Genomic DNA, 23,373 nt, shown 5'->3' with positions numbered 1-23,373 from the left:
AAATGAAGCAAGGCAAAGGCTAATAGAGTTCTGCCAAGAGAACACACTGGTCATAGCAAACCCTCTCTTCCAACAACACAAGAGAAGACTCTACACATGGACATCACCAGATGGTAAACACAGAAATTAGATTGATTATATCCTTTGCAGCCAAAGATAGAGAAGCTCTATACAGTCAGCAAAAACAAGACAGGGAGCTGACTGTGGCTAGTATCATGAACTCCTTATTGCCAAATTCATACTGAAACTGAAGAAAGTAGAGAAAACCACTAGACCATTCAGGTATGACCTAAATCAAATCCCTTATGACTATACAGTGGAAGTGAGACATAGATTTAAGGGACTGGATCTGATAGAGTGCTGGTATAGAGGAAGTAGAGGAAAACAATAGAATGGGAAAGACTAGAGATCTCTTCAAGAAAAATAGAGATACCAAGGGAACATTTCATGCAAAGATGGGCACAATAAAGGACAGAAATGGTAGGGACCTAACAGAAGCAGAAGATATTAAAAAGAGGTGGCAAGAACACATAGAAGATCTATACAAAAAAGATCTTCATGACCAAGATAATCATGATGCTGTGATCATTCACCTAGAACCAGACATCCTGGAATGTGAAATCAAGTGGGCCTTAGAAAGCATCACTATGAACAAAGCTAGTGGAGGTGGTGGAATACCAGTTGAGCTATTTCAAATCCTGAAAGATGACACTGTGAAAGTGCTGCACTCAATATGCCAGCAAATTTGGAAAACTCAGCAGTGGCCACGGGACTGGAAAAGGTCAGTTTTCATTCCAATCCCAAAGAAAGGCAATGCTGAAGAATGCTCAAACTACTGCACAATTGCACTCATCTCACACTCTAGTAAAGTAATGCTCAAAATTCTCCAAGCCAGGCTTCAGCAATATGTGAACCGTGAACTTCCAGATATTCAAGCTGGTTTTAGAAAAGGCAGAGGAACCCGAGATCAAATTGCCAACATCCGTTGAATCATCGAAAAAGCAAGAGAGTTCCAGAAAAACATCTGTTTCTGCTTTATTGACTATGCCAAAGTCTTTGACTATGTGGATCATTACAAACTGTGGAAAATTCTTAAAGAGATGAGAATCCCAGACCACCTTACCTGCCTCTTGAGAAACCTGTATGCACGCCAGGAAACTACAGTTAGAACTGGACATGGAACAACAGACTGGTTCCAAATAGGAAAAGGAGTACATCAAGGCTGTATATTGTCTCCCTGCTTATTTAACTTATATGCAGAGTACTTCATGAGAAGCGCTGGGCTGGAAGAAGCTCAAGCTGGAATCAAGATTGCCAGGTGAAATATCAATAACCTCAGATATGCAGATGACACCACCTTTATGGCAGAAAGTGAAGAACAACTACAGAGCCTATTGAAGAAAGTGACCAAGGAGAGTGAAAAATTTGGCTTAAAGTTCAACATTCAGAAAACTAAGATCATGGCCTCCGGTCCCACTACTTCATGGCAAATAGATGGGGAGAAATTGGAAACAGTGGCTGACTTTATTTTCTTGGGCTCGAAAACAATGCAGATGGTGATTGCATCTGCAGTGAAATTAAAAGACATTTATTCCTTGGAAGGAAGGTTATGACCAAGCTAGACAGCATATTAAAAAGCAGAGACATTACTTTGCCAACAAAGGTCCATGTAGTCAAGGCTATGGTTTTCCAGTGGTCATGTATGGATGTGAGAGTTGGACTGTAAAGAAAGCTGAGGGCCGAAGAATTGATGTTTTTGAACAGTGGTGTTACAGAAGACTCTTGAGAGTCACTTGGACTGCAAGGAGATCCAACCAGTTCATCCTAAAGGAGATCAGTCCTGGGTGTTCATTGGAAGGACTGATGTTGAAGCTGAAACTTCAATACTTGGCCACCTGATGTGAAGAGCTGACTCATTGGAAAAGACCCTGATGCTGGTAAAGATTGAGGACAGGAGGAGAAGGGGACGACAGAGGATAAGATGGTTGGATGGCATCACCAACTTGATCAACATAGGTTTGGGTGAAATCCAGGAGTTGGTGATAGACAGGATGGCCTGGCTTGCTGCAGTTCATGGGGTCACAAAGTGTCTGACATGACTGAGTGACTGAACTGAACTGAACTAAATCAAAGACTTTAGTGTAGTCAGTAAAACAGAAATAGATGTTTTTCTGGAATTCCTTTGCTTTCTCTGTGGTCACGCAAATGTTGGCAATTTGATCTCTGGTTCCTCTGCCTTTTCTGAATTCAGTTTGAACATCTGGAAGTTCTCAGTTCATGTACTGTTGAAGCTTAGCTTGAAGGATTTTGAGCATAACCTTACTCTGTGGGAGATAGTAGCTGTTTTCCAGTAGTTTGAGCATTCTTTAGTACTACCCTTCTTGGGAATTGGGATGAAAATTGACTTTGCCAGTCCTGTGGCCACTGTTGGGTTTTCCAAATATGCTAACACATTGAGTGCAGCACTTTAATAGCATCATCATTAGGATTTTAAATAGCTCTGCTCTAATGCCCTCACAGCCACTAGCTTCTTTGGTAGCAGTGCTTTCTAAGACCCACTTGACTTCACACTCCAGAGTCTGGCTCTGGGTGAGTGACTACACCACCATGGTCATCAGGTCATTTAGATCTTTTTTGTACACTTCTTATGTGTATTTGTGCCATCTCTTCTTGATCTCTTCTGTTTCTACTAGGTCTTTACCATTTCTGTCCTTTATTGTGCTCATCTCTGGATGAAATGTTCCTTTGATATTTCCAATTTTCTTGAGGAGATCTCTAGTTTTTTCCCTTCTATTGTTTTCCTCTACTTCTTTGCATTGTTCATTGAAGACTTTCTTGTCTCTCCTTGCTATTCTCTGGAACGTTACATTCAGTTGGGTATACCTTTCCCTTTCTCCCTTGCTTTTCACTTCTCTTCTTTCCTCAACTATTTGTAAAGTCTCCTCAGACAACCATCTTCCTTCTTGCATTTCTTTTTCTTTGTTATAGTTTTATATAACAAAACTGCCTCCTGTACCGTACTAGGAACTTCTGTCATAGTTTTTCAGGCACTCTGTTTACTAGATCTAAGCCCTTGAATCTATTTGTCACCTCCATTGTATATTCACAGATCGATTTAATTCATACTTGACTGGCCTAGTGGTTTTCCCTGCTTACTTTAGCTTATATCTGTATTTTTCTATAAGGAGTTTATGAGCTGAGACACAGTCAGCTCCAGGTCTTATTTTTGTATACAGCTTCTCCATCTTTGGCTATAAATAATGCAATCAATCTGATATCAGAATTGACCATTCCGCTGGATCATGGAAAAAGCAAGAGAGTTCCAGAAAAACATCTATTTCTGCTTTATTGACTATGCCAAAGCCTTTGACTGTGTGGATCACAATAAACTGTGGAAATTCTGAAAGAGATGGGAATACCAGACCACCTGATCTCCCTCTTGAGAAATCTGTATGCAGGTCAGGAAGCAACAGTTAGAACTGGACATGGAACAACAGACTGGTTCCAAATAGGAAAAGGAGTACGTCAAGGCTATATATTGTCACCCTGCTTATTTAACTTCTATGCAGAGTACATCATGAGAAATGCTGGACTGGAAGAAACACAAGCTGGAATCAAGATTGCCGGGAGAAATATCAATAACCTCAGATATGCAGATGACACCACCCTTATGGCAGAATGTGAAGAGGAACTAGAAAGCCCCTTGATGAAAGTGAAAGAGGAGAGTGAAAAAGTTGGCTTAAAGCTCAACATTCAGAAAACAAAGATCATGGCATCTGGTCCCATCACTTAATGGGAAATAGATGGGGAAACAGTGGAAACCGTGTCAGACTTTATTTTTGGGGCTCTAAAATCACTGCAGATGGTGACTGCAGCCATGAAATTAAAAGACGCTTACACCTTGGAAGGAAAGTTATGACCAACATAGATAGCATATTCAAAAGCAGAGACATTACTTTGCCAATAACGGTCCGTCTAGTCAAGGTTATGTTTTTTCCAGTGGTCATGTATGGATGTGAGAGTTGGACTGTGAAGAAGGCTGAGTGCCGAAGAATTGAAGCTTCTGAACTGTGGTGTTGGAGAAGACTCTTGAGAGTCCCTTGGACTGCAAGGAGATCCAACCAGTGCATTCTGAAGGAGATCAGCCCTGGGATTTCTTTGGAAGGAATGATGCTAAAGCTGAAACTCCAGTACTTTGGCCACCTCATGCGAAGAGTTGACTCATTGGAAAAGACTCCGATGCTGGGAGGGATTGGGAGCAGGAGGAGAAGGGGACGACAGAGGATGAGATGACTGGATGGCATCGCTGACTCGATGGACGTGAGTCTCAGTGAACTCTGGGAGTTGGTGATGGACAGGGAGGCCTGGCGTGCTGTGATTCATGGGGTCGCAAAGAGTCGGACATGACTGAGCGACTGAACTGACCTGAACTGAACTGATGTGTAAAGTCATCTCTTGTTTTGTTGAAAAGGGTGTTTGCTATGACCAGTGCATATTCTCAAAAGAATTCGGTTAGCCTTTCATTTTGTACTCCAAGTCCAAACTTGCCTGTTCCTCCAGGTATCTCTTGACTTCCTACTTTTGCATTCCACCCCCACTATGATGAATAGCACATCTTTTTTGGTGTTAGTTCTAGGAGGTCTTGTAAGTCTTCATAAAACTGGTAAACTTTATCTTTTTTGGTATCAGTAGTGGGCCATAAACTAGGATTACTGTAATTCTGAATGTCTTGCCTTGAAAATAAAATGAGATCATTCTGTCATTTTTGAGGTGACACGCAAGTACTGCATTTTGGACTTGTTTGTTGATTATGAGGGCTACTCCATTTCTTCTATGGGATTCTTACCCATCAAACCTGGGTCTCTTGCATTACAGGCAGATTCTTTACCATCTGACCCACGAGGGACACCTTTCTTGCCCACAGTAGTAGATATAATGGTCATCTGAATTAAATTCACCCATTCCCATCCATTTTAGTTCACTGATTCCTAAGATGTTGATTTTTACTCTTATCATCTCCAGCTCGACCACATCCAATTTACCTTGATTCAAGTACCTAACATTCCAAGTTTCTATGCAATACTGTTCTTTACAGTATCAGATTTTATTTTCATCACCAGACATATCCACAACTGAGCATCGTTTCTGCTTTGGCTCAGCTGCTTAATTCTTTCTGGAGCTATTGGCAGTTGTCCTCTGCTCTTCCCCAGTTGCATATTGGACATCTTCTTACCTGGCAGGGGGAGGGGGGTTATCTTTTGGTGTCATATCTTTTCGCCTTTTTACACAGTTCATGAGGTAATCTTGGCCTAATTTGTTGAGTCAAACAAAATGAAACATCAGCCAACTTGCCAACTAGCCTTGAAAGAGCAGCTGTGGGGTCACACTGTTGGGAATTCCAGTAGCTGAAAACAGCTGCTTGTGGACAACCAGCCAGAAAGCAGGGAGCTCAGTCCACAGGGAAGTTGGTTTTGCCATGAATCCAGATAAGCTTAGAATAAGACCCTGAGCCTCAGATAAGGATGAAGATCTCACTGAGACCTTGATTTTAGCCTAGTGAGACCCTAAGAGATTCCAGTTAACCTGTGCACAGATTCCTGATCCAGAAATATTTTTAATATAAATTTATTTATTTTAATTGAAGGTTAATTACTTTACAATATTTTGTTGGTTTTGCCAAACATCAACATGAATCTGCCACAGGTATACATGTATTCTCTGTCCTGAACCCCCATCTCACCTCCCTCCCTGCACCATCCCTCTGGGTCTTCCCAGTGCACCAAGCATCCAGTATCATGCATCAAACCTGGACTGGTGATTCTTTTCATATATGATATTATACATGTTTTAATGCCATTCTCCCAAATCATCCTACCCTCTTCCTCTCCAACAGAGTCCGAAAGACTGTTCTATACATCTGTGTCTCTTTTGCTGTCTCACTTACAGGGTTATCATTACCATCTTTCTAAATTCCATATATATGTGTTAGTATACTGTATTGGTATTTTTCTTTCTGACTTACTTTACTCTGTATAATAGGCTCCAGTTTCATCCACCTCATTAGAACTGATTCAAATGTAATCCTTTTAATGGCTGAGTAATACTCCATTATGTATATGTACCACAGCTTTCTTATCCATTCATCTGCTGATGGACATCTAGGTTGCTTCCATCTCCTGGCTATTATAAACAGTGCTGTGATGAACATTGGGGTACACGTGTCTCTTTCCCTTCTGGTTTCCTCAGTGTGTATGCCCAGCAGTGGGATTTCTGGGTCATAAGGCAGTTCTATTTCCAGTTTTTTAAGGAATAGCCACACTGTTCTCCATAGTGGCTGTACTAGTTTGCATTCCCACCAACATTGTAAGAGGGTTCCCTTTTCTCCACACCTTCTCCAGAATTTATTGCTTGTGGACTTTTGGATCACAGCCATTCTGACTGGTGAAAAATTTTGATATAATAAATTTGTGTAGCTGTAAGCCACTACTTTGTATCAACTTGTTGGGAAACAGTAGAAAATTAATAGAGTGCTATTGCCTAGAAGTAGGGTCCCACTCCGGTACTCTTGCCTGGAAAATCCCATGGACAGAGGGGCCTGGTGGGTTGCAGTCCATGGAGTCGCTAGGAGTCCAACACGACTGAGCGACTTCACTTTCACTTTTCACTTTCATGCACTGGAGAAGGAAATGGCAACCCACTCCAGTGTTCTTGCCGGGAGAATCCCAGGGACGGGGGAGCCTGGTGGGCTGCCGTCTATGGGGTCGCACAGAGTCGGACATGACTGAAGCAACTTAGCAGCAGCAGCAGCAGGGTGCTGTTATAACAAATATCTAAAAATGTAAGAGTCACTTGGGAATCAGGAGTTGGGCAGAGGGTAGAAGAATCTTGAGGAAGGCGATATAGAAAGCCTAAATTTCCTAGAATAGACTGCTAATAGAAATGCGGTTGCTGCAGGGGAGGTCTCAGAGGAAGGGAGGAACATGTCATTGTTAAGGGAGAAGCATCCTTTTTAAGCAGAGGCACAAGCCAATGTTTAGAATGGAATAGGACACTGGAAATTATGATGGGCATATATTTCAGATTGTGGTTAGCTAAGACTTTGAATTCATAAAATTCTGCTGAGCCTCCTTTGGCAGTAGAAGCGCTATTTTCTCTGTCTGAAGAAGTAGTCTACTTTTGTCTGAGACAACTTTAGTCACCTCCCCTGTGATGCTGTTTTTCCTGAGATTTCTGATCTTCATCAAGGCCTAACTTCCCACAACTCATTCTCTAGATCTATAATTGCACTTAAATTTCAGATAGGCCAGAGATTAAGGTACAGAGTATATCTCATGAGCAGGTCTAATGCCTGCAAAGTGATTAGCAAGATTTTAAATTTCTATAGCTAGAAACCTGAGAAACATGTCCTGGGATTAATTCTAAAGGTGTTAAATCAGATTTAAAAATATAGTAGGAGAGCAGATTGAATTTATACTCCTTAGATAGATATTTCACATTCAATATTCATATCAACATTCCATAGATATAAGCATTCACTGCCTTAGTGAAGCAGGCTGAGAGAGACTCTAATATTTCACTTGGTCGATTGATTTGGATCCAAATGTGCATCACACTAAATGAGAGGAAAATACCAGCACATTTTAATATGCTGTAGATTAAGGTATTCAAAGCTGAAGGAGATTGGGATGCTTAAATGGATTTACCTATGCCCCACAGAGGTTATAGAGGACAGTTCTTTTCACATCTAGAAAACACATTCCTGAGTGGAACCCTTTCATGCTTGAATAGTTGTGTCATAGCTGTTCTTTAAAGCCAGAAATAATAGTGGAAACTTGCCACTGATCTGAGCTTCCAAATTTCATGAATATAATCAGATCTGGTTGTGACTCTTAATTACGCACTGTCAAAGGCAGCGCACGTGTGTTTACCGTAATGGGTGACAGAACCAACACAGAAATCAGACTCATCTAACCTGCAGAAATTTTTGGCATTGGCCAGAGGAACATTATATTTCTAAACTGAAATAGATGTATAGCCTACTAAATTTGTGTAAGTAACATATTTCAAGTTTGATTAAGCCAAGTATTTCAATTACTATAATATAAAATCATAGCCTCTGAATGAATTCTCAGACTTTAGCCAGTTTACTAAACTCTAGTCTCTTGATTAGAGTGGAGGCCAGGTCCCCTTAATGAAGAATCCTTCCATAAACCCCAAAAATGAATGCCCTAAATTTCTCTCTGCCTTTACCCAAATACACTGTAGTCATTTATAAGGTTGGTTATGCATAGGCACAGCAGAAATAATCAAACTTTTAGGGGATTACTGGATTGTGTCTCCAAAAAAGATCTTAAACCTGGAGGCCTGAAATGCCTTTCTTGTCCTCTAGTCAGATTTGAGGTTTATGAAGGTCAAGTAAGCAATGGAGTTTTGGCTTGTTCTTCTTTCATAGAGGATCTAACAAATCCCTGAATACAACTGATGGTTATCTCTCATAATTTGAAATAGTCATACTTTGCAACTGGTAGAATTTGCACATTGATTAACAGGCCTTTTTAATAAGAAAGGTCAAGTGGAAGCCAGCAGAACTGGTTCTGTCCAGCAAAAGAATAATTCAAGATCAATCATGTGGGCATTGCAGAGATAAGTGACAATCTAAAAGACTCGAAAAGTGTAAGAATGGTGATTCATGCTACATTCTCATTCAACTTGCCGATTTGGGTCATGCGCAATCCAGATGGATCTTGGAGAATAATAATGGATTATCATCATCTCAATCATATATTGACTCCAATTGCAGCTGCTGCTACAGATGAAGTTCCATAGCTGGAATAAATTAACATATCCCTCAGCCAGCACCTGTTATGTAGCTATTGATCTGGAAAATGACTTTCTCTATATTTGGTTGTAAAGCACATCAAAAGTGCTTTTCTTTCAGCTGAACTTACCGGTAACATGTCCTCACCACCCTACCTCGTAACTATGTAACTCTCTAATCCTGTCTGCGCTGGAACAACCTTGATTACCTCTCCATTCCAGAAGGGTCATCTGTTTTATTGATTTATTGAATTGAGGATATACTGATTGGACCTGATTATTAGGAAGTAGCTACTATTTTAGACATCTAGTGAAAACATATACATGGCAAAAGATGGAAAATAAATCCCCTCAAAATTCATTGGTTTAGAAAATGTTGAAAGGTCTCTTCAAAGTTAAAAGCCTACTTGGTCCTCAAGCCTCTTCAACCATCATAAAAGAGACAAAATTCTGTCTCAGATCTTGGAAGTGCTATTTGTGCACTGATTAACTCCAAAAAGTTATCATTTTTGAGTAGGTCCCAGGATAGGAATACGCCTTGTAAGAGGTTTAGGATATAATGCATGGGCATATAAATTAGCTCATTAGATGGTGTTTGAAAATCATGGCAGAATGGTATTATATTGCCTTCTCTCTCTCAACTCACATATATGGACTTTGGGGCAATTTCATATATGTAGCAAAAACTCGGGTGACCAAAAACTCGGGTTCATTTATAGGTGTTTTTACATAATACTTGAAAGTACACAAGTGTGTGTGTGTGTGTGTGTGTGTGTGTGATTAATACTACCTGTAAGTACACAAGGGCAGTACTATATAGGGATTACCCTTGGGTCACCATAAAGGAAGATAACATTAGATGTTTGTTACCTTTATAAAGAAATACAAACTTCAAGCATTGTATCTGGTTGTTGATTTTGTGTAGAAAGAGAAATAATCAGAAACGTAGATCTTCACTGATTCATGGACAGTGGTTAATGATTTGGCTTAATGAGTTGAAAAGAACGAAATGGGGAAATTGATACAAAAGGGAGTATGGGTAAGTGGTGCATGGGAAAAAAAAGCTATGAAGGGAGTTGGAAGTGAAGATATGCTTGCCTCATGTGAAAGCTCACCAAAGTGCAAGGAAAATAATAGTAATTAAGTGAACAAGTTCACCCATTGTAAGGATATCAATAAACTGATCCCTCTAGCTATATTGTTCCTTATCCATTGAGCTCATGAGTTAAATGTTCATGGATGCAGTGATGACAATCCATGGGGTCAGCAAACTTGGCTGACTCAACAAAGATATCGTGGTTATAGGAACAAATACTCTACCAGCTGCCCAAATCAGAGACAACAGTAAGCCCTGAAATAAAATGGCATCAAAATCTGGGTTTACTGCTCAGCTACTTGGTAAACCAAAGGCAAATCAAATGCTTAATTAAATAAGATGTGTCCAATCATGGAAGGGACAGCATTTTATTCTCACTGGAATTAAGTTTATACTGCATATGAGTTTGCCTTGCTTTTGCAGAATGCTTCTGCCAAAGCCACCATTCACAAACATAAAAAAAATGCCTTCTTTTGCATCATAGTATTCCACACAGCATTGCTTCTGACCAAGAAATTCATTCAGAGTAAATGAAATATAGCGAAGGGCTGATGTTCATCAAATTATGGGCCTTTCCATGCACCCCCTTATCTGGAAGACCAGTCCTGAGTGATGGTATGACCATTGGACGATTCATAGCTGCCATATATTGGGCAATAACAGCTCTACAGAAAAGAAGATAATGTTTTTTAATTTTTTAAATTTAGAAATAAAAGGACTTTCCTGGTGGTACAGTGAATAGGAACCTGCCAGACAATGCTGGGGACACAGATTGGATCCCTGCTCCAGGAAGATTCCACAGGCCACAGAACACCTAAGCCCGTGCACCACAACTACTGAGCCTGTGCCCCATAAGAGAAGCCACCCCAACAAGAAGCCTGCGCACCTCAGTGAAGAGTAGCCCCACTCACCGCAACTAGAGAAAGCCTGCACACAGCAACAAAGACCCAGCAAAACCAAAAATAAATAATACACTTTAAAAACTAAGAAAATTTTTTTTTTTAATCTAGATTAAGAATTTTCTGGGAGAGGCTTTCCGGGTGGCTCAGTGGTAAAGAATCCACCTGCCAGTGCAAGAGACAAGGTTTGATCCCTGATCCAGGAAGATCCCCCATGCCTCAGAGCAGCCAAGCCCATGTGCCACAGCTAGTGAGCCTGTGCTCTAGAACCTGGGAGCTGCCACCACTGAGTCCTATCTGCCTAGATCCTGTTCACCGACAGCCTGTGCTTTGCAAGAGCAGAAGCTGCTGCAATGAGAAGCCCAGACACCACAACTAGAGAGTAGGCCCCTCTTGTCACAACTAGAGAAAAACCCACACAGCGATGAAGACTTAGCACACCCAATAAATAAATAATTTTTAAAAAATAATTTTCTGGGAATTCCCTGGTGATCCAGTGGTTAGGACTCTGTGCTTTCACTGTTGAGGACACACATTTGATCCCTGGTTAGGGAACTAAGATCCCACAAGCCATACCATTTTTTTTTTAATGTGATAAAAAGAAGTATTTTCTATAAGTCCCATAGATAATTATACGATGGCATATTAGTCAGGATTTCCAGAGAAACAGAAACATTATAAACATTATTGTACACACACACACACACAAGTATAAAAAGATTTATTACAAGGAATCGGTTCATGTGAATATGGCCATTGAGAAATTTGATAATTTGCTGTTTGCAAGTTGGAGACCCAGGAAAGCTGGAGGTTTAATTTTGGTTCAAAACAGAAGGCACGAGCACCAGAAGAACCAAAGTGCAAGTCCAGCCTGAGTCTGAAGGCCCGAGAATGAGAGGTGCTGAGGATGTAAGTCCCAGTCCAAGGGCAGAGGAAGACTGATGTTCCAATTCATTCAGGCAGACAGAGAGAATGAATTCTCTCTTCCTCTCTCTACCTCTTTGCTTTCTTTGGGCCCTGGATGGACTGGATGATGCTGACTCACATTAACAAGGGCACTCTCTTTACAGAGTCTACCAATTATGCTAATCTCAACCAAGAACATCCTGACAGACACACCCAGAAATAGTTTAACCAATTATCTGGGCACCTCATTAGTTGGCAAGTTGACCCATAAAATTCTCCATCACAGATGGGAATAAAACTCAGTAATATTGGTATCCAAAGCACATTCTCTTTTATTTACTATACCCCTTCTCTTATAACTGAGACTATAATTACATTGTCTACTAGGTACCTGTGTACTTCTATAAGAAAACTTATGGAACTCATTGTTAATTACACCCTTTATTCAAGTCAAATTAAGATAGCCTCTATTCCTTTTCCCCCCCTTCCATGGGAACAGAATTTGAAATACTTATAAGAACATCTGTTTTAAACAAAGATGTATTTCAGCATTTCCTCCTTATCCTCTTGGAAACATTGCAAGTCCAAAATTACTTTTTTTTAATTTTTAAGAATTCAAAAATTCCATTTTTAGAGACTTTCGGAGATAAATATAATCCTCAAACTCAAAAATACATGTCAGGGCTACCAAAAGCAGCTGAGTCTGAGCAGAAGTTATCTAAATAAAAGTGAAGACAAGAAACACAATAAATGATGAGAGAACTATCATTGACACCACTCAAAAAACTACAGGTCAAGAAAATCTACAGCTGAAATGCTCATTCTGAAGTCCAAAGCACTTAGGGAAAAAGTAAGCAAAGGACATATAGCTACACAACGAATTATAAAGACGGGCCATATTTATAGGAACCAGCTTGTCTTTCTAGCAGCAAATAGTTTCCTAATCTTTATGTGAGCACAGTTGCCTAGATAAAGATGAGCATTCCTTTAGTCATTCTGCCTGGCCACAGGAATAGGTACTGACTAATAAGATGTAAGCTGAACTTCCTGAAAACTTTCAAAGATGATTCAAATGTTCCATTTGCTCCCATCCTCTCCCTCTAACCCCATGCCTCCAATTCAAAAGTTATGCCAGAGTATGAGAGAAGATAGGAAGAGTTTCATATAAGATAAATAAGCTTCTCTCTTATTGAAGCCAGTATTGTTTTGGATTTTCTTTTTGAATGGCAGCTAAAACTAATCAAAATAATTCTTCACAAATACACATGGGTTCAAATTTCATATGATGATATCTCCTCAGTTCAGTTCAGTTCAGTAACTCAGTTGTGTCTGACTATTTGTGACCCCATGAATTGCAGCATGCCAGGCCTCCCTGTCCATCACCAACTCCCGGAGTTCACTCAGACTCACGTCCATCGAGTCAGTGATGCCATCCAGCCATCTCATCCTCTGTCGTCCCCTTCTCCTCTTGCCCCCAATCCCTCCCAACATCAGAGTCTTTTCCAATGAGTCAACTCTTCGCATGAGATGGCCAAAGTACTGGAGTTTCAGCTTCAGCATTATTCCCTCCAAAGAAATCCCAGGGCTGATCTCCTTCAGAATGGACTGGTTGGATCTCCTTGCAGTCCAAGGGACTCTCAAGAGTCCTCCAAACCACAGTTCAAAAGCATTAATTCTTTGGTGCTCAGCTTTCTTCACAGTCCAACTCTCACATAAAACTAACAATTCTAACCATTTATTGCAATTCTAACCAATAAAATGGAAAGTTGCTTTAAAAAAAAAAAAGAAGAAGAAGAAGAAGAACTCTCAGTGAAAAGGTTGTTATTGTCTCATACAGAAATCCAAAATGTGGTATCTTCATAAAAAAGTAGCTTGTAAATTTATACTTTTAACCCAATGTTTTCAATAATTTCTTTGCTAGGTCAATATTGGTTTCTACAGAATTGGAATGTTGTTAGGAATAACGAGTATGGGTCATCTCTCCATTTGTGAGTTCAATCTTATGATACACTTGCTTTTCAAATAAAAAGCAAAGAAGAAGTGAACAATGAAATCCAGTATTTGTTGGATCTGAAGGTTGTTGGCAGCTAAGAATAAATAGAGTAAGTAATTAAATTGAAGTTGGCTTATGCAGCAGAATATTATGCATACATGCATAACTTAAAATATGTTGCTAATCAACAAAAGTTACAAATGCAAAGAATTATAGAGTTAGAAAATATATGTATATCTACATATATAAAAGTATTTTGCTTTGTTTGTCATCTTGTAGAGACAACTGCTCAATATCGTCTAGAACGGAGAAACAGGGCCATCTTCTCTGCTTAGCGTGTTGAGTTGATCTTAAATGGCAGATGCTCACTCTGAGTGTATGTGCATGTGTGTGTGCCTTCTTTGCATAAAAGAGAACACAAAAAGCCTTAAACAGCATTGGCCTTAAGTTTTGTAGACATCTATTCAAACTTTTTTGCATCACTGGAATATTACTCCTTTTCTATGATCGCAAATTGTTCTTAAATTCTAGTTTTTATTCCAAATTATATATCATACTTTAATCCCTGGTGCTCAGATATGGATCATGCCCCTCTCATATGTAGTATAGCTCCCTGTGACTATCACTCTTACTATTATTATCATAATCAGACTTGAATTTTCTTTCTTCAGAAAAACTTATTTGACATTTCACTGATATGACAAATGTCATACACAATTCCAGGAGGAGCATATCAATGACAAGGGTTCTCACTTTCTAGATTTAAAACTGATACTGCAAATGAGTTATTACATATCTGTTCAACTTATTAAAATTGTATGCCTATTCTTGGGGTGTTTCTGTCACAGTTGAGAAATTATCCCTTCTGTATTACATCAGTGTAGATTTATAACCCAAACGATAGGTATTTTGTAAAGCATATTACAACTAGTTTTAGGAAAAATATAAATGATGTAATAAGCATATGTACTGATTAAAATATTTTGAAAAATACTGATCAACAGACAAAATATCAACAGATATTGCCATTTCAACAGAAGAAAAGCTCCTCTACCTATTATTTTATGATATAAAGTAGAAGAAGTAAATCTTAAAGGTAGGCTGCTTGGGTAAACCATGCAGGTCTGAGCTTTGTGCGAAGGGGTAGAGTGGTAAAGGCCTTGACCCCAATGGTGAGGCTTTCTGCGACCACCACGTTAGAGGGCTCTGAGACTGTGCCAACAGATTAATCAGAATTATAAACGTTCAAAATTGGAAGAGACCTTTGAAGCCATTTTATTCAACCTCCTATACAATGCATGAATTCCTTTTTAAGCATTTAGAATCCAGGTAGAAGAAAATTTAGGCAAATTCTCAGATAAAAACCCAAACACCCGATAGTTATGCTGAAATTTTAAAAGAATATTTCCTAAGAATCTGGAAGGAAGATAGACAACGAAACCTCTAGAATGCAGACCTGCTCACTGCACGTCAGGGCAGTATCACAACCTGTGCCACAGAACTGGGACATTAGAGCAGAATCTACAATGAACACTGAAGGCAGGAGGCAGGCAGAGGAGGTTCAAATTAAAATAAGATCACATCTGTGTAACCAGGGACCACTTTACTGACAAGTCTCAAGCAGCAGCTGGTTTAGAAAATGTATAACAAAAACAAGAAGGAAAGTGCCATAAAGACAAAAATCCATTAGCAATGATATTGAGCAGCAAATTTGCATTCTTGTGGTGCTTGCTGTAAGGCTACATAGTAAGCTTCTTGATGATGTTAAATTACGGTTAAATCAAAATTGCAAATAAACAAGAAAATATAAGTGATTTATTTGATTTGGGTTAAAAGTGTGTTGTAATCTTGGAGAAGCAAGAATTTTTTTTTTCAGTGGACCCTAATAAAGTCATCTGAAGAATACAAAAGAGGTGAGTTCACCCTCTTCTTTAAATGGTCTGAATAGTAGAAGAAGCAAGCCACAAGGTTAATATAAAATACATGTCTGATTAGGTCTTTTATCACACTCTCAAAAGTCATTTTTCTAAACTCTTTCCTTTGACATTTGGCAAGGAGAGAATATGTCATATTTCACTAAAAATGTCAAACACATATATGACAGTAACACATACTGAGATGGTATAAATATGCTTTAACTCTTCCTCAGATATAACTTTATAGAATGGATAACTAGGTAATACAATCTCTAGCACACTTATTCTTTATCCCCAAAGCATTTAAAATAAGTTTACAGTGTGGGTATAGGACAAACATCAGTTACTTGATAGAAAAAATAATTATCGTGGTTGTATAACTTCTTATAAGTACATTATATTTGTAATTTCATTATATTCTAATATAGCAAAATGACTAATTAAAATTTTAATTTGTAATTGTTTTCCATGTTTATTAGACATTTTCCTCTTATCTTTGATTCCAAAGGAAGAAACAGGCCTTTTACAAATCCTTGCTTAAAAATGATTGGAAGACAGGGAGGGGAAGCTATTAGAAACAAGCCTCATGTTTGTGGTAATATGAAAGCCCATGCTTCTTTATGGAACTTTGCTATGTGTCCCATTGGGGAAGTGCCTTTTATTATTTCACTGTTAGTAAATTCACTCAGAACAACTCATTATGCTTGCCAAGCTACATAGTATTACAAAACATGTTCCTGTTAAATACTTAAAAAGTTTTTAGCAAATTTTACTACATGGGAAGGTTTCAAGAATCTGTGAATAATTTTGAGGTTTTAGTTCAGTTTACTTTTTTTTTTAATTTTATTTTATTTTTAAACTTTACATAATTGTATTAGTTTTGCCAAATATCAAAATGAATCCGCCACAGGTATACATGTGTTCCCCATCCTGAACCCTCCTCCCTCCTCCCTCCCCATACCATCCCTCTGGGTCATCCCAGTGCACCAGCCCCAAGCATCCAGTATCGTGCATCGAACCTGGACTGGCAACTCGTTTCATACATGATATTTCACATGTTTCAATGCCATTCTCCCAAATCATCCCACCCTCTCCCTCTCCCACAGAGTCCATAAGACTGTTCTATACATCAGTGTCTCTTTCGCTGTCTCGTACACAGGGTTATTGTTACCATCTTTCTAAATTCCATATATATGCGTTAGTATACTGTATTGGTGTTTTTCTTTCTGGCTTACTTTCACTCTGTATAATAGGCTCCAGTTGCATCCACCTCATTAGAACTGATTCAAATCTTTCTTTTTAATGGCTGAATAATACTCCATTGTGCATATGTACCATAGCTTTCTTATCCATTCATCTGCTGATGGACATCTAGGTTGCTTCCATGTCCTGGCTATTATAAACAGTGCTGCGATGAACATTGGGGTACACGTGTCTCTTTCCCTTCTGGTTTCCTCAGTGTGTATGCCCAGCAGTGGGATTGCTGGGTCATAAGGCAGTTCTATTTCCAGTTTTTTAAGGAATCTCCACACTGTTCTCCATAGTGGCTGTACTAGTTTGCATTCCCACCAACAGTGTAAGAGGGTTCCCTTTTCTCCACACCCTCTCCAGCATTTATTACTTGTAGACTTTTGGATCGCAGCCATTCTGACTGGTGTGAAATGGTACCTCATAGTGGTTTTGATTTGCATTTCTCTGATAATGAGTGATGTTGAGCATCTTTTCATGTGTTTGTTAGCCATCTGTATGTCTTCTTTGGAGAAATGTCTGTTTAGTTCTTTGGCCCATTTTTTGATTGGGTCATTTATTTATCTGGAATTGAGCTGTAGGCATTGCTTGTATATTCTCGAGATTAGTTGTTTGTCAGTTGCTTCATTTGCTATTATCTTCTCCCATTCTGAAGGCTGTCTTTTCACCTTGCTAATAGTTTCCTTTGATGTGCAGAAGCTTTTAAGGTTAATTAGGTCCCATTTGTTTATTTTTGCTTTCATTTCCAATATTCTGGGAGGTGGGTCATAGAGGATCCTGCTGTGATGTATGTCGGAGAGTGTTTTGCCTATGTTCTCCTCTAGGAGTTTTATAGTTTCTGGTCTTACATTGAGATCTTTAATCCATTTTGAGTTTATTTTTGTGTATGGTGTTAGAAAGTGTTCTAGTTTCATTCTTTTACAAGTGGTTCCCAGCACCACTTGTTAAAGAGATTGTCTTTAATCCATTGTATATTCTTGCCTCCTTTGTCAAAGATAAGGTGTCCATATGTGCATGGATTTATCTCTGGGCTTTCTCTTTTGTTCCATTGATCTATATTTCTGTCTTTGTGCCAGTACCATACTGTCTTGATAACTGTGGCTTTGTAGTAGAGCCTGAAGTCAGGTAGGTTGATTCCTCCAGTTCCATTCTTCTTTCTCAATATCGCTTTGGCTATTCGAGGTTTTTTGTATTTCCATACAAATTGTGAAATTATTTGTTCTAGCTCTGTGAAGAATACTGTTGGTAGCTTGATAGGGATTGCATTGACTCTATAAATTGCTTTGGGTAGTATACTCATTTTCAGTATATTGATTCTTCCAATCCATGAACATGGTATATTTCTCCATCTGTTAGTGTCCTCTTTGATTTCTTTCACCAGTGTTTTATAATTTTCTATATATAGGTCTTTAGTTTCTTTAGGTAGATATATTCCTAAGTATTTTATTCTTTCCGTTGAAATGGTGAATGGAATTGTTTCCTTAATTTCTCTTTCTGTTTTCTCATTATTAGTGTATAGGAATGCAAGGGATTTCTGGGTGTTGATTTTATATCCTGCAACTTTACTATAGTCATTGATTAGTTCTAGTAATTTTCTGGTGGAGTCTTTAGGGTTTTCTATGTAGAGGATCATGTCATCTGCAAACAGTGAGAGTTTTACTTCTTCTTTTCCAATCTGGATTCCTTTTATTTCTTTTTCTGTTCTGATTGCTGTGGCCAAAACTTCCAAAACTATGTTGAATAGTAATGGTGAAAGTGGGCACCCTTGTCTTGTTCCTGACTTTAGAGGAAATGCTTTCAATTTTTCACCATTGAGGATAATGTTTGCTGTGGGTTTGTCATATATAGCTTTGATTATGTTGAGGTATGTTCCTTCTATTCCTGCTTTCTGGAGAGTTTTGATCATAAATGGATGTTGAATTTTGTCAAAGGCTTTCTCTGCATCTATTGAGATAATCATATGGTTTTTATTTTTCAATTTGTTAATGTGGTGTATTACATTGATTGATTTGTGGATATTGAAGAATCCTTGCATCCCTGGGATAAAGCCCACTTGGTCATGGTGTATGACCATGTGTTGTTGGGTTCTGATTGCTAGAATTTTGTTAAGGATTTTTGCATCTATGTTCATCAGTGATATTGGCCTGTAGTTTTCTTTTTTTGTGGGATCTTTATCAGGTTTTGGTATTAGGGTGATGGTGGCCTCATAGAATGAGTTTGGAAGTTTACCAGCCTCTGCAATTTTCTGGAAGAGTTTGAATAGCATAGGTGTTAGCTCTTCTCTAAATTTTTGGTAGAATTCAGCTGTGAAGCCGTCTGAACCTGGGCTTTTGTTTGCTGGAAGATTTTTGATTACAGTTTCAATTTCCGTGCTTGTGATGGGTCTGTTAAGATTTTCTATTTCTAAAAAAAAAAAAAGATTTTCTATTTCTTCCTGGTCCAGTTTTGGAAAGTTGTACTTTTCTAAGAATTTGTCCATTTCTTCCACGTTGTCCATTTTATTGGCATATAATTGTTGATAGTACTCTCTTATGATCCTTTGTATTTCTGTGTTGTCTGTTGTGATCTCTCCATTTTCATTTCTAATTTTATTGATTTGATTTTTCTCCCTTTGTTTCTTGATGAGTCTGGCTAATGGTTTGTCAATTTTATTTATCCTTTCAAAAAACCAGCTTTTGGTTTTGTTGATTTTTGCTATAATCTCTTTTGTTTCTTTTGCATTTATTTCTGCTCTAAATTTTAAGATTTCTTTCCTTCTACTAACCCTGGGGTTCTTCATTTCTTCCTTTTCTAGTTGCTTTAGGTGTAGAGTTAGGTTATTTATTTGACTTTTTTCTTGTTTCTTGAGGTGTGCCTGTATTGCTATGAACTTTCCCCTTAGGACTGCTTTTACAGTGTCCCACAGGTTTTGGGTTGTTGTGTTTTCATTTTCATTCGTTTCTATGCAAATTTTGATTTCTTTTTTGATTTCTTCTGTGATTTGTTGGTTATTCAGCAGCGTGTTGTTCAGCCTCCATATGTTGGAATTTTTAATAGTTTTTCTCCTGTAATTGAGATCTAATCTTACTTACTGCATTGTGGTCAGAAAAGATGCTTGGAATGATTTCTATTTTTTTGAATTTACCAAGGCTAGCTTTATGGCCCAGGATGTGATCTATCCTGGAGAAGGTTCCATGTGCACTTGAGAAAAAGGTGAAATTCATTGTTTTGGGATGAAATGTCCTATAGATATCAATTAGGTCTAACTGGTCTATTGTATCATTTAAAGTTTGTGTTTCCTTGTTAATTTTCTGTTTAGTTGATCTATCCATAGGTGTGAGTGGGGCATTAAAGTCTCCCACTATTATTGTGTTATTGTTAATTTCTCCTTTCATACTTGTTAGCATTTGTCTTACATACTGCGGTGCTCCCGTGTTGGGTGCATATATATTTATAATTGTTATATCTTCTTCTTGGATTGATCCTTTGATCATTATGTAGTGACCATCTTTGTCTCTTTTCACAGTCTTTGTTTTAAAGTCTATTTTATCTGATATGAGTATTGCTACTCCTGCTTTCTTTTGGTCCCTATTTGCATGGAAAATCTTTTTCCAGCCCTTCACTTTCAGTCTGTATGTGTCCCCTGTTTTGAGGTGGGTCTCTTGTAGACAACATATGTAGGGGTCTTGTTTTTGTATCCATTCAGCCAGTCTTTGTCTTTTGGTTGAGGCATTCAACCCATTTACGTTTAAGGTAATTACTGATAAGTATGATCCCGTTGCCATTTACTTTATTGTCTTGGGTTCGAATTTATACACCGTTTTTGTGTTTCCTGTCTAGAGAATATCCTTTAGTATTTGTTGGAGAGCTGGTTTGGTGGTGCAGAAATCTCTCAGCTTTTGTTTGTCTGAAAAGCTTTTGATTTCTCCTTCATACTTGAATGAGATCCTTGCTGAGTACAATAATCTGGGCTGTAGGTTATTTTCTTTCATCACTTTAAGTATGTCTTGCCATTCAGTTTACTTTTAATATTAATTCTTTTAAAAAAATCTCAAGCCTTTGGTTCAGTCAGTTAGCAAGGATTCTGAGGGGTAGCTGAACTGAATGCCAGTGTGTTCATATTTCAGACATCATCAGCATGAACATCATCTCATGCTTTTTCAAAGTACACAAACTAGACATCGGGTTGATTTTGTTACAGTTCTAGAGCAGGATTCAAAATGTGTTAAAATTGAGAAAATCTCATGATTTATAAAGCATTGACATTCAACATTCATAAACATTTTAAAATAAGAACACACAAGAAATGCATTTCTAAAAGACATGATAAGTCCAAAGTCTAGGAAAAAATCAGTGTATACTGTACTTTGTTAACAGTGGAATGGGTGTGGAAAAACTGCTGCAGGCAAAGAGAAAAGAAACTAAAATTAAACTAAACTAAACTGATGTATAGAACAGTCTTATGGACTCTGTGAGAGAGGGAGAGGGTGGGAAGATTTGGGAGAATGGCATTGAAACATGTAAAATATCATGTACGAAACGAGTTGCCAGTCCAGGTTCGATGCACGATACTGGATGCTTGGGGCTGGTGCACTGGGATGACCTAGAGGAATGGAATGGGGAGGGAGGAGGGAGGAGGGTTCAGGATGGGGAACACATGTATACCTGTGGCAGATTCATTTTGATATTTGGCAAAACTAATACAATTATGTAAAGTTTAAAAATAAAATAAAATTAAAAAAAAATAAATAAACTAAACTATAAGTCTGAGATGACCAATTATAATTCAGGATGAAGACTCAAAAGCTTTTAAAGCCATTATATTCTATATAAGCAGTCATTTTTCACAAATATTAAACTTCAAAAATATACTATTTTGTAGATAGGTAAGTTGTATAATTTAATGACCTAGCCACCTGGTAAATTGTCTTTCAGCCATTTAAATTTTATTATAGATTTCACCAGATTTTTGGCCACCCAGCATTTGGTATTCCCTTGAGTATAGGTGGTATATCCTAACATGGAATATACCTTCTTGTTACCTAAGGAGGCTGGATACTGGGAGAGTTTCCATTCTCTCAAGAAGAACCCAAAATTTGCACAGTCATATTTGGCTTTTAAGGGATCAGTATCATGGGTAGAAGAAATATGAGACTTCTCTGGAGCTTTGGTAGGTTGCAAAAACCCCAGGATTTCCATAGGAATATAAAAGTGTTATGGCAATAAAAAGAGGGGAGAGAGAGAGATAAAGAGAAGAAGTCAGGAAAGGAGAAAGGGAGGAAGGAAGAAAGGGAAGATGGAAATTAATAACTGAAACCAGATTAATAGGATTTGAAATTAGATTTGCATTTTTTTCAAGCACTGTTGACCAAAATGCCATTTCTTCTGCTTCCCTGATTTGTATATTTTACAACTGATTTCCATGGATAATAGGAACATAAAATGGCAGAAATTCTAAATGATAGCCCTCCAATACTTGGCAATGAAGCCTAAATAAAAGGAGATCCTCAACAGAAAGAAATGTTACACTTTATTACTTACAACTGTAATTTGGTTAGTTTAATTTTCTAAGAATATTTCCCAATATGTCTCACTATGCATTATGATGGGAGGTAAAATTCTGATATTTAAAGGCTAAAATTTCTTTAATAAGACTGTAATATTATCTATTAAATATTATGAAATCCTTGCTTGTTTTATTTATTTATTTATTTTTGGCTGTGCTGAGTCTTTGTTGCCGCACAAGCTTTCTCTAGTTGCAGCGAGCGGGACTGCTCTCCAGCTGCAGTGGTTGGGCTTCTCATTGTGGTAGCTTCTCTTGTTGCAGAGCATGGGCATGATGGCTTGAGTAATTGTGGTACATGGGCTCAGTAGTTGTGGCTCGAGGGCTGGCTCAGTAGTTGTGATGCACAGGACTTAGTTGCTCTGCTGCATTGTAAATCTTCCCAGCCAGGAATCAATCCCGTGTCTCTTGCATTGACAGGTCTATTCTTTACCACTGAGCCACCAGGGGAGCCCCCTTTCCTCATTTTAATATTTTAATATCTAGAGTTAATAACCTTTAACTGGTAGACAGTTTAATGTTAATGATTAGCAGTAATTAGTAACTTTGTTGAATATAGCAACTTTGGAAGGTTGATACTGGGAAAAGATAAGACAGATGACAAACCATAAAAGAACCAAGGTCTGGTCATGAAGTATGATTACAGCACATATCATACCTCAGTTCTTTCATATTTCAATGATACTTGAACCCTTTATGAACGTTCTGATTTAAATCAAGATGTTAGCATTGGCAGAGTTCTAGCATAATCTTCTGGTCAACAGAACTTGTTAGCATTCCATTTGTTTTCAAGTATTGATGTATCTATTCTAAGGGTATTGTACAGGGCTTTGGGGTTATGACTGTAAAAACTGGAGAAATAGGCCATTGTTGCCATTTTATCTTTGTTCACAGCAATAAATTCCTGAGATTGACTGTTGAATGCTATTTATCCATAAACATGGTGAAAAAATTTT

This window comes from Bubalus kerabau, chromosome 12 (genome assembly GCF_029407905.1).
Source record: "Bubalus kerabau isolate K-KA32 ecotype Philippines breed swamp buffalo chromosome 12, PCC_UOA_SB_1v2, whole genome shotgun sequence".
Lineage (NCBI taxonomy): Eukaryota > Metazoa > Chordata > Mammalia > Artiodactyla > Bovidae > Bubalus > Bubalus kerabau.
The sequence above is the reverse complement of the archived record's forward strand: the minus strand, read 5'-3'. Positions refer to the sequence as shown.